We start from the raw sequence: 14,872 nt of genomic DNA, 5'->3' as shown, positions 1-14,872 counted from the left end.
AGAGCATGCCACTCAACATTGCCAAAAGCTTTCCCTGAGTCTACAAACGCTAGAAACGTAGGTTTGCCTTTCCTTAATCTTTCTTCTAAGATAAGTCGTAAGGTCAGTATTGCCTCACCTGTTCCTACATTTCTACGGAATCCAAACTGATCTTCCCCGAAGTCGGCTTCTACCAGTTTTTCCATTCGACTGTAAAGAATTCGTGTTAGTATTTTGCAGCCGTGACTTAAAGTGAAACTGATAGTTCGATAATTTTCACACCTGTCAACAATTGTTTTCTTTGGGATTAGAATTAATATATTCTTCTTGAAGCCTGAGGATAATTCGACTGTCTCATACATGTTGCTCACCAGATGGTAGAGTTTTGTCAGGCCTGGCTGTCCCAAAGCTATCAGTAGTTCTACTGGGATGTTGTCTACTCCCTGGGCCTTGATTCGACATGTCTTTCAGTGCTCTTTTAAACTCTTCACGCAGTATCATACCTCCCATTTCATCTTCATCTACGTTCTGTTGCACTCCCATAATATCGCCCTTGTATAGACCCTCCCGTGCGGTTCTAGGGGCTGCAGTCTGGAGCCGAGCGACCGCTACAGACGCAGGTTCGAATCCTGCCTCGGGCATGGATGTGTGTGATGTCCCTAGATTAGTTAGGTTTAATTAGTTCTAAGTTCTAGGCGACTGATGACCTCAGAAGTTAAGTCGCATAGTGCTCAGAGCCATTTGAACCATAGACCCTCTATATATTACTCGTTCCACCTTTCTGCTTTCCATTCTTTGTTTAGAACTGGTTTGATATTCATACAGGTGCTCTTTTCTCCAAAGGTCTCTTTAGTTTTCCTGCAGGCAGCATCTATCTTACCCCTAGTAGTAATATATGCCTCTACATCGCTAACTTTGGTTCTCCAGCCATCCCAGGTTAGGCATTTTGCACTTCCTGTCGACGATTATTCTGTAATAAATTGTTATAAGCAGGGCAAGACTTTGTGCTCACCCTGTATGTCTATTAAACAGTGCTATTAGTGAGTATGTAAATCATATACAGCAATGTTCATACTATGAAGTACAGACGTTATTTGGAAATTCGCCTTAGCAAACATATGTGTGCAGCCATGTGCATGTACTCTGTGATGTACTATTCATAGAATGACTGGTCTGAGAGCACCATGTCAGTGGTGTCGCCTTATTGCTGATCACAAATACCACTGCAGTTGTACAGTAAAACTGTTTACAGCATATGAGAACTGGATGACTGATGGCAAGTGATGAGTGTCTCGTTTGCATGACAGTTTACAGTCACACAACTGTAGCAGGTTCACACATTGTATTCGAGTTCCCAGTCTGGTAATTCGCCTCCTATATTTGTATGTTGTGACTTCATCAGCTGTGCTGGCATTGGGTCGGAGTCCCCTTGGATTGCGATGGTTCAGGCAACACTGCGTTGCAGCGCGATAGGGCTGACTGCCGACTGGCACTGCACCGAGTCAGCTGCTTCCATTTGATGTCAGTTGACGAATAACTTACAGAACGGTCACAGTGTGGTGTTTCACAATGTTTCTGCTTTTTGTCTATTGCTGTACAGGTGGACTGTTAACTATATCATATCTGCATAGGGCTAGAATAATCCACTCTGATTCCAACAGGATAGCTATATTAAAACAGGGGAAGCGTTTCGCTGCACAATACCATCATTGGTGCAATTTGCCTATCGCTGTTTGATACTCTTTCACACACAAATTATGGTCTTTATCTTTAAATTACCCTGTTGCATTATTACACTCCTGGAAATGGAAAAAAGAACACATTGACACCGGTGTGTCAGACCCACCATACTTGCTCCGGACACTGCGAGAGGGCTGTACAAGCAATGATCACACGCACGGCACAGCGGACACACCAGGAACCGCGGTGTTGGCCGTCGAATGGCGCTAGCTGCGCAGCATTTGTGCACCGCCGCCGTCAGTGTCAGCCAGTTTGCCGTGGCATACAGAGCTCCATCGCAGTCTTTAACACTGGTAGCATGCCGCGACAGCGTGGACGTGAACCGTATGTGCAGTTGACGGACTTTGAGCAAGGGCGTATAGTGGGCATGCGGGAGGCCAGGTGGACGTACCACCGAATTACTCAACACGTGGGGCGTGAGGTCTCCACAGTACATCGATGTTGTCGCCAGTGGTCGGCGGAAGGTGCACGTGCCCGTCGACCTGGGACCGGACCGCAGCGACGCACGGATGCACGCCAAGACCGTAGGATCCTACGCAGTGCCGTAGGGGACCGCACCGCCACTTCCCAGCAAATTAGGGACACTGTTGCTCCTGGGGTATCGGCGAGGACCATTCGCAACCGTCTCCATGAAGCTGGGCTACGGTCCCGCACACCGTTAGGCCGTCTTCCGCTCACGCCCCAACATCGTGCAGCCCGCCTCCAGTGGTGTCGCGACAGGCGTGAATGGATGGACGAATGGAGACGTGTCGTCTTCAGCGATGAGAGTCGCTTCTGCCTTGGTGCCAATGATGGTCGTATGCGTGTTCGGCGCCGTGCAGGTGAGCGCCACAATCAGGACTGCATACGACCGAGGCACACAGGGCCAACACCCGGCATCATGGTGTGGGGAGCGATCTCCTACACTGGCCGTACACCACTGGTGATCGTCGAGGGGACACTGAATAGTGCACGGTACATCCAAACCGTCATCGAACCCATCGTTCTACCATTCCTAGACCGGCAAGGGAACTTGCTGTTCCAACAGGACAATGCACGTCCGCATGTATCCCGTGCCACCCAACGTGCTCTAGAAGGTGTAAGTCAACTACCCTGGCCAGCAAGATCTCCGGATCTGTCCCCCACTGAGCATGTTTGGGACTGGATGAAGCGTCGTCTCACGTGGTCTGCACGTCCAGCACGAACGCTGGTCCAACTGAGGCGCCAGGTGGAAATGGCATGGCAAGCCGTTCCACAGGACTACATCCAGCATCTCTACGATCGTCTCCATGGGAGAATAGCAGCCTGCATTGCTGCGAAAGGTGGATATACACTGTACTAGTGCCGACATTGTGCATGCTCTGTTGCCTGTGTCTATGTGCCTGTGGTTCTGTCAGTGTGATCATGTGATGTATCTGACCCCAGGAATGTGTGAATAAAGTTTCCCCTTCCTGGGACAATGAATTCACGGTGTTCTTATTTCAATTTCCAGGAGTGTATGTATATATATATATATATATATATATATATATATATATATATATATATATATATACAGGTGTACATGTGGGAACAGCGGTGGTATGTGTTTAGTGGGTCAATACCGGAAATGATGTTAGAGTTGCTTCCAATCCCTGGTGCTGCTTCAGCTGAAATATACACCTAATGGTAGGTACCCCTTGATATCGATCATGTGTGGACTTACGATAATATTACGATGTATGGCATTGCGAACACTGCGGAGGGACAGTATGGCACTGGCAGTTTGCAGAGACTATGGTTCAAATGGCTCTGAGCACTATGGGACGTAGCATCTATGGTCATCAGTCCCCTAGAACTTACAACTACTTAAACCTAACTAACCAAAGGACATCACACAATACCCAGTCATCACGAGGCAGAGAAGCAGAGACTATGATATCGACGTCATGACACATAGAAAACAGAGGCGAAATAATGTAGTTGCAGCAGCAACAGCAGCGAGGCATTACCAACAGTGATCATAGTAAGACAATTATATTCCATAACAGAGGAGTTGAAAATGAAAGTACAAGTCATTGTAACATGTTTAAAATTGTAACTGTGCGTCTGGTCCATACGTAGGCAATGTGTTAGGATATGTAGAATGCAAAACCTCGGGTGAATACCCTGTCTGTAGGGGAGCGGTGGGTGGCAGGCGAGTGCGGGAAAATGCGCGCGGGCACTGCACGGCATAACGGGCTCAGTAGTAGTTGGAGTTTGGCACTGGTTTGAGCAACACCTTCTGGAGCGAGGAGGCTCTCCTGGAAGACGTAGTTTCACTGAGCCTCGGGTATGCCGTTCCAACGCCCACACAGCATGGCAAAATTCCATAGGCAGTAAATGGAAAAGTATTGCGGCGCTAAGAAGAATTAAAGCGCCGATACGTCAAGAGCCATAGCTGTGGTTGTACGTGTGCTCTGTGCCTCGCCATCTCGCCGCCCGCCAACCGCCGCATCGATACAGACAGGTTGAAACTTTTAGTACTGTATTCGTATGGACCAGTGTTACTTTTGTTCCATACTGTTCAATAACAACTTAAATTTTACGAGAACTGTCCTATCATTTAATTATCCTCTCAACTAACCTGGATAGGGTCCTTTCCAAATGTTGTGCAATCCGAGCGTCCCGAGATGAAAAATTAAAGTTTGTGTTAATAATAATTACCTGCATACCTAGCTATGTTAGAATGATGTTTAAAGAACTGTTTTGTTAATGAACCAGTAAATGAATAACGAAGGTCTGACAAAGTTGGAAGATAACTTTAATATGGATTTAGTAATGAAGTTTAATTATTTCGAGACAGATATAAAGGTATTTAAATAAGCAGGAAATAAGATAAAAAGAGTAGTAACTCATATATTGGAAATCTTGAGCGCATAATGATTTCAATAATCAAATTTTTAATACAGTGATCATAACAGTTTCAGGGTTCCCCCCCTCTTTTTTTTTATTCATTTGAATTCTGAAGTGCTCTAAATTGATTTGACCAGCAAAAGTTAAAGCCAATATAAAAGCCAAAATTTATCAGTGTTTTATCTTTATCAAAATTGACATTGTATGTGTGACTCGAAAGTGTTATTTCTACGGTAACGTATGCCCGATTTTAATCAGATCAATAGACAGTACGAAGATTTGTAGTAAACATTATAGTGTAGTGTTATGTATTTATGGTTTATCCACATCAGTACAGAAAGTGAAATTATCAGTTCAATAGATTTTCTGGTTCTAAAAATTTACTATATTATGCAGTGTTACTACGTGTTGTTTTGCATGAATGTGCATCAGCTTGTACAGGTAAGAAACTCAGTTAATGCCTAATTAGGGTGGCGACCGTATTATTAACAAATTGGTAGCATCTTCTGTGTTGTTTTTTGTCCGTCCTGGCGTGTAGTTGCATTTCGGACTTATTTGACGTATCATTGTTATTACAGAGTGGGTGTAAGTCTGATTTGCCACCATTTAGGTACACGCGGTCAATATCTATACTAAAATCCTTTCTCATAAGGTGAAGCCCGTTAACTTACCATAGTACAGGCTTTAAGGAGTATTGTGTGCCCCAGCACGTTACAAGTTTAAGCGATATTTGGTAATGAAATGATCGTACGGAATTAATGGCCGGGATATCCCCTCCGGGGTTCGGTAGCCGTAATGCAAGTCTTTGTAGCTGACGCCACTTCGGCGACTTGCGTGTCAGTGATGGTGAAAATGATGATGAAGGACACACAACACCCAGTCCCCTGGCGGGAATTCAACCCGGGCTCCCTAGCGTGGCAGGCGGTAAAGCTACCGATGAGCTACGGAGGCGGACATAGTTGGTAATAGAAGCACCTTATTCGTTGCTTCCCTGTAAGACAGTTGTCTCGGGCATGTGATTGTGGTATTGTAGTTGGTTACAGGTTTTATTTTCGTGAGGCACAGTCTACAGAAATGTAACAGCACAGACTGATTAAACATTACACGTATTTACATGCCACTACAATGTGAACATCTCATTTTTTTGCATTGCTGACATATACTTAGAATATTGTGAGTAATAATACAAAAAAAACACAGTCTATGTAGCTTTCAGGGAGCCTTCTGACTGCAAATTGATGTTATTTACATAGCCTCCAGTAGCACTGTGCCATTTGTAACAACAGCAGTAATGTGAAGCAAAATCGATTATACACTCCTGGAAATTGAAATAAGAACACCGTGAATTCATTGTCCCAGGAAGGGGAAACTTTATTGACACATTCCTGGGGTCAGATACATCACATGATCACACTGACAGAACCACAGGCACATAGACACAGGCAACAGAGCATGCACAATGTCAGCACTAGTACAGTGTATATCCACCTTTCGCAGCAATGCAGGCTGCTATTCTCCCATGGAGACGATCGTAGAGATGCTGGATGTAGTCCTGTGGAACGGCTTGCCATGCCATTTCCACCTGGCGCCTCAATTGGACCAGCGTTCGTGCTGGACGTGCAGACCGCGTGAGACGACGCTTCATCCAGTCCCAAACATGCTCAATGGGGGACAGATCCGGAGATCTTGCTGGCCAGGGTAGTTGACCTACACCTTCTAGAGCACGTTGGGTGGCACGGGATACATGCGGACGTGCATTGTCCTGTTGGAACAGCAAGTTCCCTTGCCGGTCTAGGAATGGTAGAACGATGGCTTCGATGACGGTTTGGATGTACCGTGCACTACTCAGTGTCCCCTCGACGATCACCAGTGGTGTACGGCCAGTGTAGGAGATCGCTCCCCACACCATGATGTCGGGTGTTGGCCCTGTGTGCCTCGGTCGTATGCAGTCCTGATTGTGGTGCTCACCTGCACGGCGCCAAACACGCATACGACCATCATTGGCACCAAGGCAGAAGCGACTCTCATCGCTGAAGACGACACGTCTCCATTCGTCCCTCCATTCACGCCTGTCGCGACACCACTGGAGGCGGCCTGCACGATGTAGGGGCGTGAGCGGAAGACGGCCTAACGGTGTGCGGGACCGTAGCCCAGCTTCATGGAGACGGTTGCGAATAGTCCTCGCCGATACCCCAGGAGCAACAGTGTCCCTAATTTGCTGGGAAGTGGCGGTGCGGTCCCCTACGGCACTGCGTAGGATCCTACGGTCTTGGCGTGCATCCGTGCGTCGCTGCGGTCCGGTCCCAGGTCGACGGGCACGTGCACCTTCCGCCGACCACTGGCGACAACATCGATGTACTGTGGAGACCTCACGCCCCACGTGTTGAGCAATTCGGCGGTACGTCCACCCGGCCTCCCGCATGCCCACTATACGCCCTCGCTCAAAGTCCGTCAACTGCACATACGGTTCACGTCCACGCTGTCGCGGCATGCTACCAGTGTTAAAGACTGCGATGGAGCTCCGTATGCCACGGCAAACTGGCTGACACTGACGGCGGCGGTGCACAAATGCTGCGCAGCTAGCGCCATTCGACGGCCAACACCGCGGTTCCTGGTGTGTCCGCTGTGCCGTGCGTGTGATCATTGCTTGTACAGCCCTCTCGCAGTGTCCGGAGCAAGTATGGTGGGTCTGACACACCGGTGTCAATGTGTTCTTTTTTCCATTTCCAGGAGTGTATTTTTTTTTTCTAGTGTATATCATGGTCCATTAACTTTGTCCGTCCTAAACTGGTGCCCAAGAACAATTTAAATGAGAAAATTATTATTTTGAGGGTGAACTGTGACTGACAACCGTAGACCCATTTAGTTACGATTAGAGAGTAAATCTGCCTGCTCAGCATAGTAATTTAGCTATCACGTGTTTTTCAAAATGGTTCAAATGGCTCTGAGCACTATGGGACTTAACTGCTGTGGTCATCAGTCCCCTAGAACTTAGAACTACTTGAACCTAACTAACCTAAGGACATCACATACATCCATGCCCGAGGCAGGATTCGAACCTGCGACCGTAGCTGTCGCGCGGTTCCGGACTGCGCGCCTAGAACCGCGAGACCACCGCGGCCGGCACGTGCTTTTCTGTAGTTATAATCCAAGTCAGCTTAGTTCTACGTCATCGAATTATTAGCCCTTCATTCTCAAATGTTAACTGTTACTAGGTGTGGAAATCCAGCAGTGGGTTGTATACTTCAGCACTTTGGACACTAATGTGTGTATATATGGAAATTAACTCGTACCTTCTTCTAAAATGCTGACACATTTTTCCAATATAGTGACATCACATTAATTGATTTGACTCTTAGAGCGTTTTTTTCATGTATTAGCCTCAACCAGGTTGTGGATACACAGTGTTAACGACGCAGATTTTGCACTGCTTACGTATTTTAGACATTTTAGTATTTTTCAACATCTCAGATGTGTAAAATAATTAATTTACGGCCTTGTTGCGTTTTTTAACCTTGCAGCAATCTACTGGTGGCAGTAAGACGCTGTGGTACAAAGCTCGAACATTACTCGATTTTACAGCGCAGCCATCTGCTGGTGGCAGTAAGCATTCTTTTCTACTGTTTAGCCATCTGATGGATCCAGGAGCAAGCGGAATATCAAACAGTACTTGCTTTCATTTCGCGTTTTCATCGTTTGTGGGATGCTATTTAAGGTATAACTCAGTTTCAACAATACGAGTTCTTAATTTGTTGTTTATATTTTATAAGCACAATCTTGGTTTTTAAATACTTTTAGAGAAATAAAGTGAGATACAAATAAAGTACTCATGGGGGACTGGAAAGCAGTTGTAGTTGTAGGGAAGGAGTAGAAGAAACAGTTACGGGAGCATATGGGCTTGGTAGCGGGAAAGAGAGAAGAGAAAGACTAATTGAGTTCTGTAATAAATTTCAGCTAGTAATAACGAATATTCTGTACAAGAATCACAACAGGAGGAGGTATACTTGGAAAAGACCGGGTGATACGGGAAGATTTCAATTAGATTACATCATGATCAAGTAGAGATTCTGGAATCAGATACTGGACTATAAGACATACCCAGGAGCAGATATAGACTCAGACCACAATTTAGTAATGATGAAGAGTAGGTGGCAGTTTTAAGATACTGGTGAGGAAGACTCAGTGTGCACAGAAGTGAAATATGGAAGTACTAAGGAATGAGGAGAGATGCTTGAAGTTTTCTGAGGCTGTAGATCAGCAATAAGGAATAGCTCAGTAGGCAGCTCAGTTAAAGGAAAGTGAGTGTGCAGAAACAATGGGTAACAGAAGAAATACCTCAGCTTATCGATGAAAGAAGGAAGTACAAAAATGTTCATGGAAATTAAGGGATGTAGAAACACAAGTCACGTAGGAATGAAATAAATGGGAAGTACAAAGAAGCTAAGGAGAAATGGCTGCTTGAGAAATTTGATGAAATTGAAAATGAAATTATTGTCAGAAGGACTGACTCAGCATGTAAAATAGTCAAAACAACCGTCAGTCAAATTGAAAGGAAGGGCTGTAACATCAGCAATGCAGTGGGAATTCCACTGTCAAATACAAAGGAGAGAGTGAGTAGGTGGAAAGGATACATTGAAGGCTTCGTTGGGTGGGTAGGGGAGGGGGGCTTGTCTGATGATGTTGTAGAAGAAGGAACAGGAGTCGACAGGAAAGAGTTAGGGGATCCAGTATTGTAATCAGAATTTGAAAGATAACATTCCATCGTAACTTCTAAAAACGTTTGGGGAAGTGGCAACAAAACCACTATTCACGTCAGTGTGTAGAATGTATAAGACTGGAGATATACCATGGGCCTTTTATACAAATATCATCCACACATTTCCGAAGCTTCCAAGAGCCGACAAGTGCGATAACTGTAGCACAAATCGGTTTAACAGCTCATGCATCCAAGTTGCTGACAAGAATAGTATACAGAACAATGGAAAAGAAAACTGTAGATCGGTAACGTGACGATCACTTCGGCCGTAGGAAAGCTACAGGCATCAGAGAAGGAGTTGTGATGTCGTAACTGATATTGGAAGCAAGACTGAAGAAAAATCAAGTCAAGTTCATACGGCTTGTCGACCTGGAAAAAGCGTTCTTCAGCAATGAAAACTGATGTATGATGTTCGAAATTATAATAAGAATAGGGGTAAGCTACGGGGAATGATGAGTAACATACAAAATGTGCAAGAACCAAAAGGAAACAATAAGACTGGGGCACCAAGAATGAAGTGCTCAGATTAAAAAGGTATATAATCTTTCACCCCTATTGTTCAATCTATATCCTGAAGAAGCAACGACAGAAATTAATGGAAGTTTCAAAACATGTGGTAAGGTATTACGGGACCAAACTAGTAAGGTCATCGATCCCTAAGCTTACGCACTACTTAATGTAACTTACGCTGAGGACAACACATACACCCAAGCCTGAGGGAAGGACTCGAACCTCCGACGGGGGGAAGCCACGCGGATCGTGACAAGGCGCTCGAGACCGCGCGGCTACCATGCGCGGTGGAAGTTTCAAGACTCGAATTAGAATTCAAGGTGAAAGGATTCACGTCCCGTCAAGAACGAGGTCATTAGAGACGGGGCGCGAGCTCGGATTAGGGAAGGATGGGGAGGAAGGACATCGGCCGTGCCCTTTCAAAGGAACCATCCCGGCATTTGCCTGAAGCGATTTTAGGGAAATCGCGGAAAACCCAAACCAGGATGGCCGGACGCGGGTTTGAACCGTTGTCCTCCCGAATGCGAGTCCAGTGTGATAACCATTGAGGTACCTCCCTCGGCGAACAGCTTAATGGGTACAGAACATCGATTGACGGTAGACAGAAGTAGTAGGAATGAGAACATCGAGAAACTGAGAATCAGAACTAGGAATCACAATTTAGATGAAGTTAAGGAGTTATAGTGCCTAGGCAGCAAAATTGGCTATGATGAACAGAGGGAAGATGACATAAAAAATAGAAGGATCCACCTTGGTACAACAAACACATTAGGAAGTTGTTGAGAAAGCAGAGAATTTTGCACAGTCGTTTTAAACATAGTCACTGCCCTGCTGACAAAACCGAAATTATGCGAAATGAAAGCAGTTGTCAGAAGGACAATGAGAGACTCTTTTAACGAATTTGAAAGCAATATTTTATCTGCAGATTCTAAAAATAATCCCAAAACATTTTGGTCGTACGTAAAATCTATGAACGCTACAAATAATTCAATACCTTCTCTTGCTGCAGTACGGGTAATGTAACTGATGATGATAAACAGAAGGCCGAAATTCTAAACCTAGCTTTCAAAAACTCGTTTACGATAGAGGACTGCAGCACCATTCCCCCTTTCAATTATCGAACAAACGAAAGGATGGCTGACATAGTGTTTAGTGTATCTGGGATTGTAAAACAGTTAAAATCCTTAGACGCCAGAAAGGCATCTGGCCCAGATTGTATCCCCGTAAGATTTTATGTTGACTATGCTACAAATATAGCACCATTCTTATCCGGCATCTATCAGAGATCATTGGAACGGCGGAAAGTTCCACGGGACTGGAAGAAGGCCCAAGTCATAGCAATCTATCAAAAGGGTAGAAAATCGGATGCATATAATTACCGGCCAATTTCACTGACGTCGATTTGTTGTAGAATCATGGAACATATTTTGTGTTCAGACATAATGACCTTTCTAGACTCCGAGAAGCTCATCTGCAGAAACCAGCAGGGTTTTAGGAAACAGCGGTCATGCGAGACACAGCTGGCCCTCTTTGTGCATGATATGCAACAGGCTCTAGATACCGGCTCCCAGGTTGGTGACATATTTCTCGACTTTCGAAAGGCGTTCGACTCGGTTCCACACTGTCGCTTGCTACAAAAAGTGCGCGCTTACGGTCTATCCAATGACATATGCGGTTGGATAGAAAGTTTTCTGACAGACTGGGAGCAGTATGTCGTCCTGAATGGGGAGACTTCAACAGAAACAAGAGTAACTTCAGGTGTGCCCCAGGGCAGCGTAATAGGTCCTCTCCTTTTTAATACACTCCTGGAAATGGAAAAAAGAACACATTGGCACCGGTGTGTCAGACCCACCATACTTGCTCCGGACACTGCGAGAGGGCTGTACAAGCAATGATCACACGCACGGCACAGCGGACACACCAGGAACCGCGGTGTTGGCCGTCGAATGGCGCTAGCTGCGCAGCATTTGTGCACCGCCGCCGTCAGTGTCAGCCAGTTTGCCGTGGCATACGGAGCTCCATCGCAGTCTTCAACACTGGTAGCATGCCGCGACAGCGTGGACGTGAACCGTTTGTGCAGTTGACGGACTTTGAGCGAGGGCGTATAGTGGGCATGCGGGAGGCCGGGTGGACGTGCCGCCGAATTGCTCAACACGTGGGGCGTGAGGTCTCCACAGTACATCGATGTTGTCGCCAGTGGTCGGCGGAAGGTGCACGTGCCCGTCGACCTGGGACCGGACCGCAGCGACGCACGGATGCACGCCAAGACCGTAGGATCCTACGCAGTGCCGTAGGGGACCGCACCGCCACTTCCCAGCAAATTAGGGACACTGTTGCTCCTGGGGTATCGGCGAGAACCATTCGCAACCGTCTCCATGAAGCTGGGCTACGGTCCCGCACACCGTTAGGCCGTCTTCTGCTCACGTCCCAACATCGTGCAGCCCGCCTCCAGTGGTGTCGCGACACGCGTGAATGGAGGGACGAATGGAGACGTGTCGTCTTCAGTGATGAGAGTCGCTTCTGCCTTGGTGCCAATGATGGTCGTATGCGTGTTTGGCGCCGTGCAGGTGAGCGCCACAATCAGGACTTCATACGACCGAGGCACACAGGGCCAACACCCGGCATCATGGTGTGGGGAGCGATCTCCTACACTGGCCGTACACCACTGGTGATCGTCGAGGGGACACTGAATAGTGCACGGTACATCGAAACCGTCATCGAACCCATCGTTCTACCATTCCTAGGCCGGCAAGGGAACTTGCTGTTCCAACAGGACAATGCACGTCCGCATGTATCCCGTGCCACCCAACGTGCTCTAGAAGGTGTAAGTCAACTACCCTGGCCAGCAAGATCTCCGGATCTGTCCCCCATTGAGCATGTTTGTGACTGGATGAAGCGTCGTCTCACGCGGTCTGCACGTCCAGCACGAACGCTGGTCCAACTGAGGCGCCAGGTGGAAATGGCATGGCAAGCCGTTCCACAGGACTACATCCAGCATATCTACGATCGTCTCCATGGGAGAATAGCAGCCTGCATTGCTGCGAAAGGTGGATATACACTGTACTAGTGCCGACATTGTGCATGCTCTGTTGCCTGTGTCTATGTGCCTGTGGTTCTGTCAGTGTGATCATGTGATGTATCTGACCCCAGGAATGTGTCAATAAAATTTCCCCTTCCTGGGACAATGAATTCACGGTGTTCTTATTTCAATTTCCAGGAGTGTATTTACATAAACGATCTGGTTGATGGTATTGAGAGCAGCCTTAGACTGTCTGTCGATGATGCTGTAGTCTACAGGAAAGTAGTATCAAACGAAAGTTGTGAACAAATCAATGAGGATTTGCAGAAAATAAATGCCTGGTGTAATGGCTGGCAGTTCTCTCTCAACATTAGTAAGTGTAACCTACTGCGTATAACAAGGCGAAAATCCCCATTAATGTACGAGTACAAAATAAAGGATCAGTCTTTGGAAGCGGTAACATCAGTCAAGTGTCTGGGTGTGACTATTCGAAATGATCTCAAATGGAATGATCAGATTACACAAGTAACGGGTAAGGCGACCTCTAGATTGTGGTTTATTGGTAGAATCCTGAAGCGATGCAATCCTTCAACAAAGGAAATAGCTTACAATATGTTGGTTCAAGTCTTAGAGTATTGTTCGTCTGTATGGGACCCTTACCAGTTGGGTCTGATTCAAGCGATTGAGAAGGTCCACAGAAAAGGAAGAAGATTCGTGACTGGTGCATTTAGCCATCGCGAGAGCGTTACAAATCTCATAGAAAGTTTGAAGTGGGACACACTTGGAGATAGCCGACGCGCTAAACAGAAAATTCCGAAATCCAATATTCACCGAGAATGTAGAGCATATTTTATTACTACCAACTTTCAAATCGCGTAATGATCATCATTCAAAGATAATGGAAATAAGAGCTAGTACTGAGGCGTTCAGACAGTCGTTTTTCCCTCGCGCGATCCACGAGTGGAACAGAGGGGGGTAAATATGACTTTGGCGCGAATTGTGCCCTCCGCTTGGTGGCTAGCGGAGTATATATGTAGATGTAGATGTAGACAAGCACTGCCAAACAGTGCATTTCTGACCAAGATAAATCTACTACTATCAAACGTAGGTCCTAACTGGAGGAAGAAATTTCTGAGAATGTACGTTTGGAGCACAGCACTGTATGGTAGTCGAACATGGTCTGTGGAAAAACCGGAACAGAAGAGAATCGATGCATTTGAGATGTGGTGCTACAGAAGAATGTTGAAAATTAGGTGGACTGATAAGGTAAGGAATGAGGAGGCTCTCCACAGAACTGGTGGGGCTCTGAGCACTATGGGACTTAGAACTGGTGAGGAAAGGAATATATGGAAAACACTGATAAGAAGAAGGGACTGGATGATAGGACATCTGTTAAGACATCAAGCAATAACTTCCATTGTACTAGAGCGAGCTGTAGAGAATAAAAACTGGGGGGAAAACAGAGAGTGGAATACCATCCAGCAAATAATTGAGAACTTGGGTTGCAAGCGCTACTCTGAGATGAAAAGACTGTCACAGAAGAGGAATTCATGGAGGGCCGCATCAAGCAGTCAGAAGACTGAGGACCCAAAGAAAGAGAGAGAGAAATATGCTACCCACTCGTTCCAGTATTTCACAGCGAATGATATATAGCTTCGAATGGAATTTAACATTGTGTCTGGTGGTCCAGTCCTAAAACGAATTTTTGGGAGTCAGTAATGCAACATAGCCGCCAATTTTTTTCGGAAATCCTGATACTTTACCACATTTGGCTAACTAGTGGGGGCACTTGATGTGGGGGGGGGGGGGGGGGGGCGTGAATGGCCTAGTGACCCCCCTTTCCTCCATGGACTTGGCACATTGCCAAGTGCCTTGGAGACAAGAAAGTACTGATGCTGAATGTGATTACGACCAACAAATAACTGGACAACACCATACAATCAGATAACTTGTGTAATAAATATCTGAACAATTATAATAATACCTCCTGATGTAACCTCGTCAAGTACTAACTT

General features: G+C 46.1%; 1 protein-coding gene across 1 annotated transcript in view; it reads right to left on the bottom strand.

The window, feature by feature from the left end:
* LOC126426560 (collagenase-like) overlaps nt 1-14,872 on the bottom strand; it is a 137,831-nt gene that overhangs the window by 45,445 nt on the left and 77,514 nt on the right. The window lies entirely within an intron of this gene.

Source organism: Schistocerca serialis, chromosome 11 (genome assembly GCF_023864345.2).
Source record: "Schistocerca serialis cubense isolate TAMUIC-IGC-003099 chromosome 11, iqSchSeri2.2, whole genome shotgun sequence".
Taxonomy (NCBI): Eukaryota; Metazoa; Arthropoda; class Insecta; order Orthoptera; family Acrididae; genus Schistocerca; species Schistocerca serialis.
The sequence above is the reverse complement of the archived record's forward strand: the minus strand, read 5'-3'. Positions and strand labels throughout refer to the sequence as shown.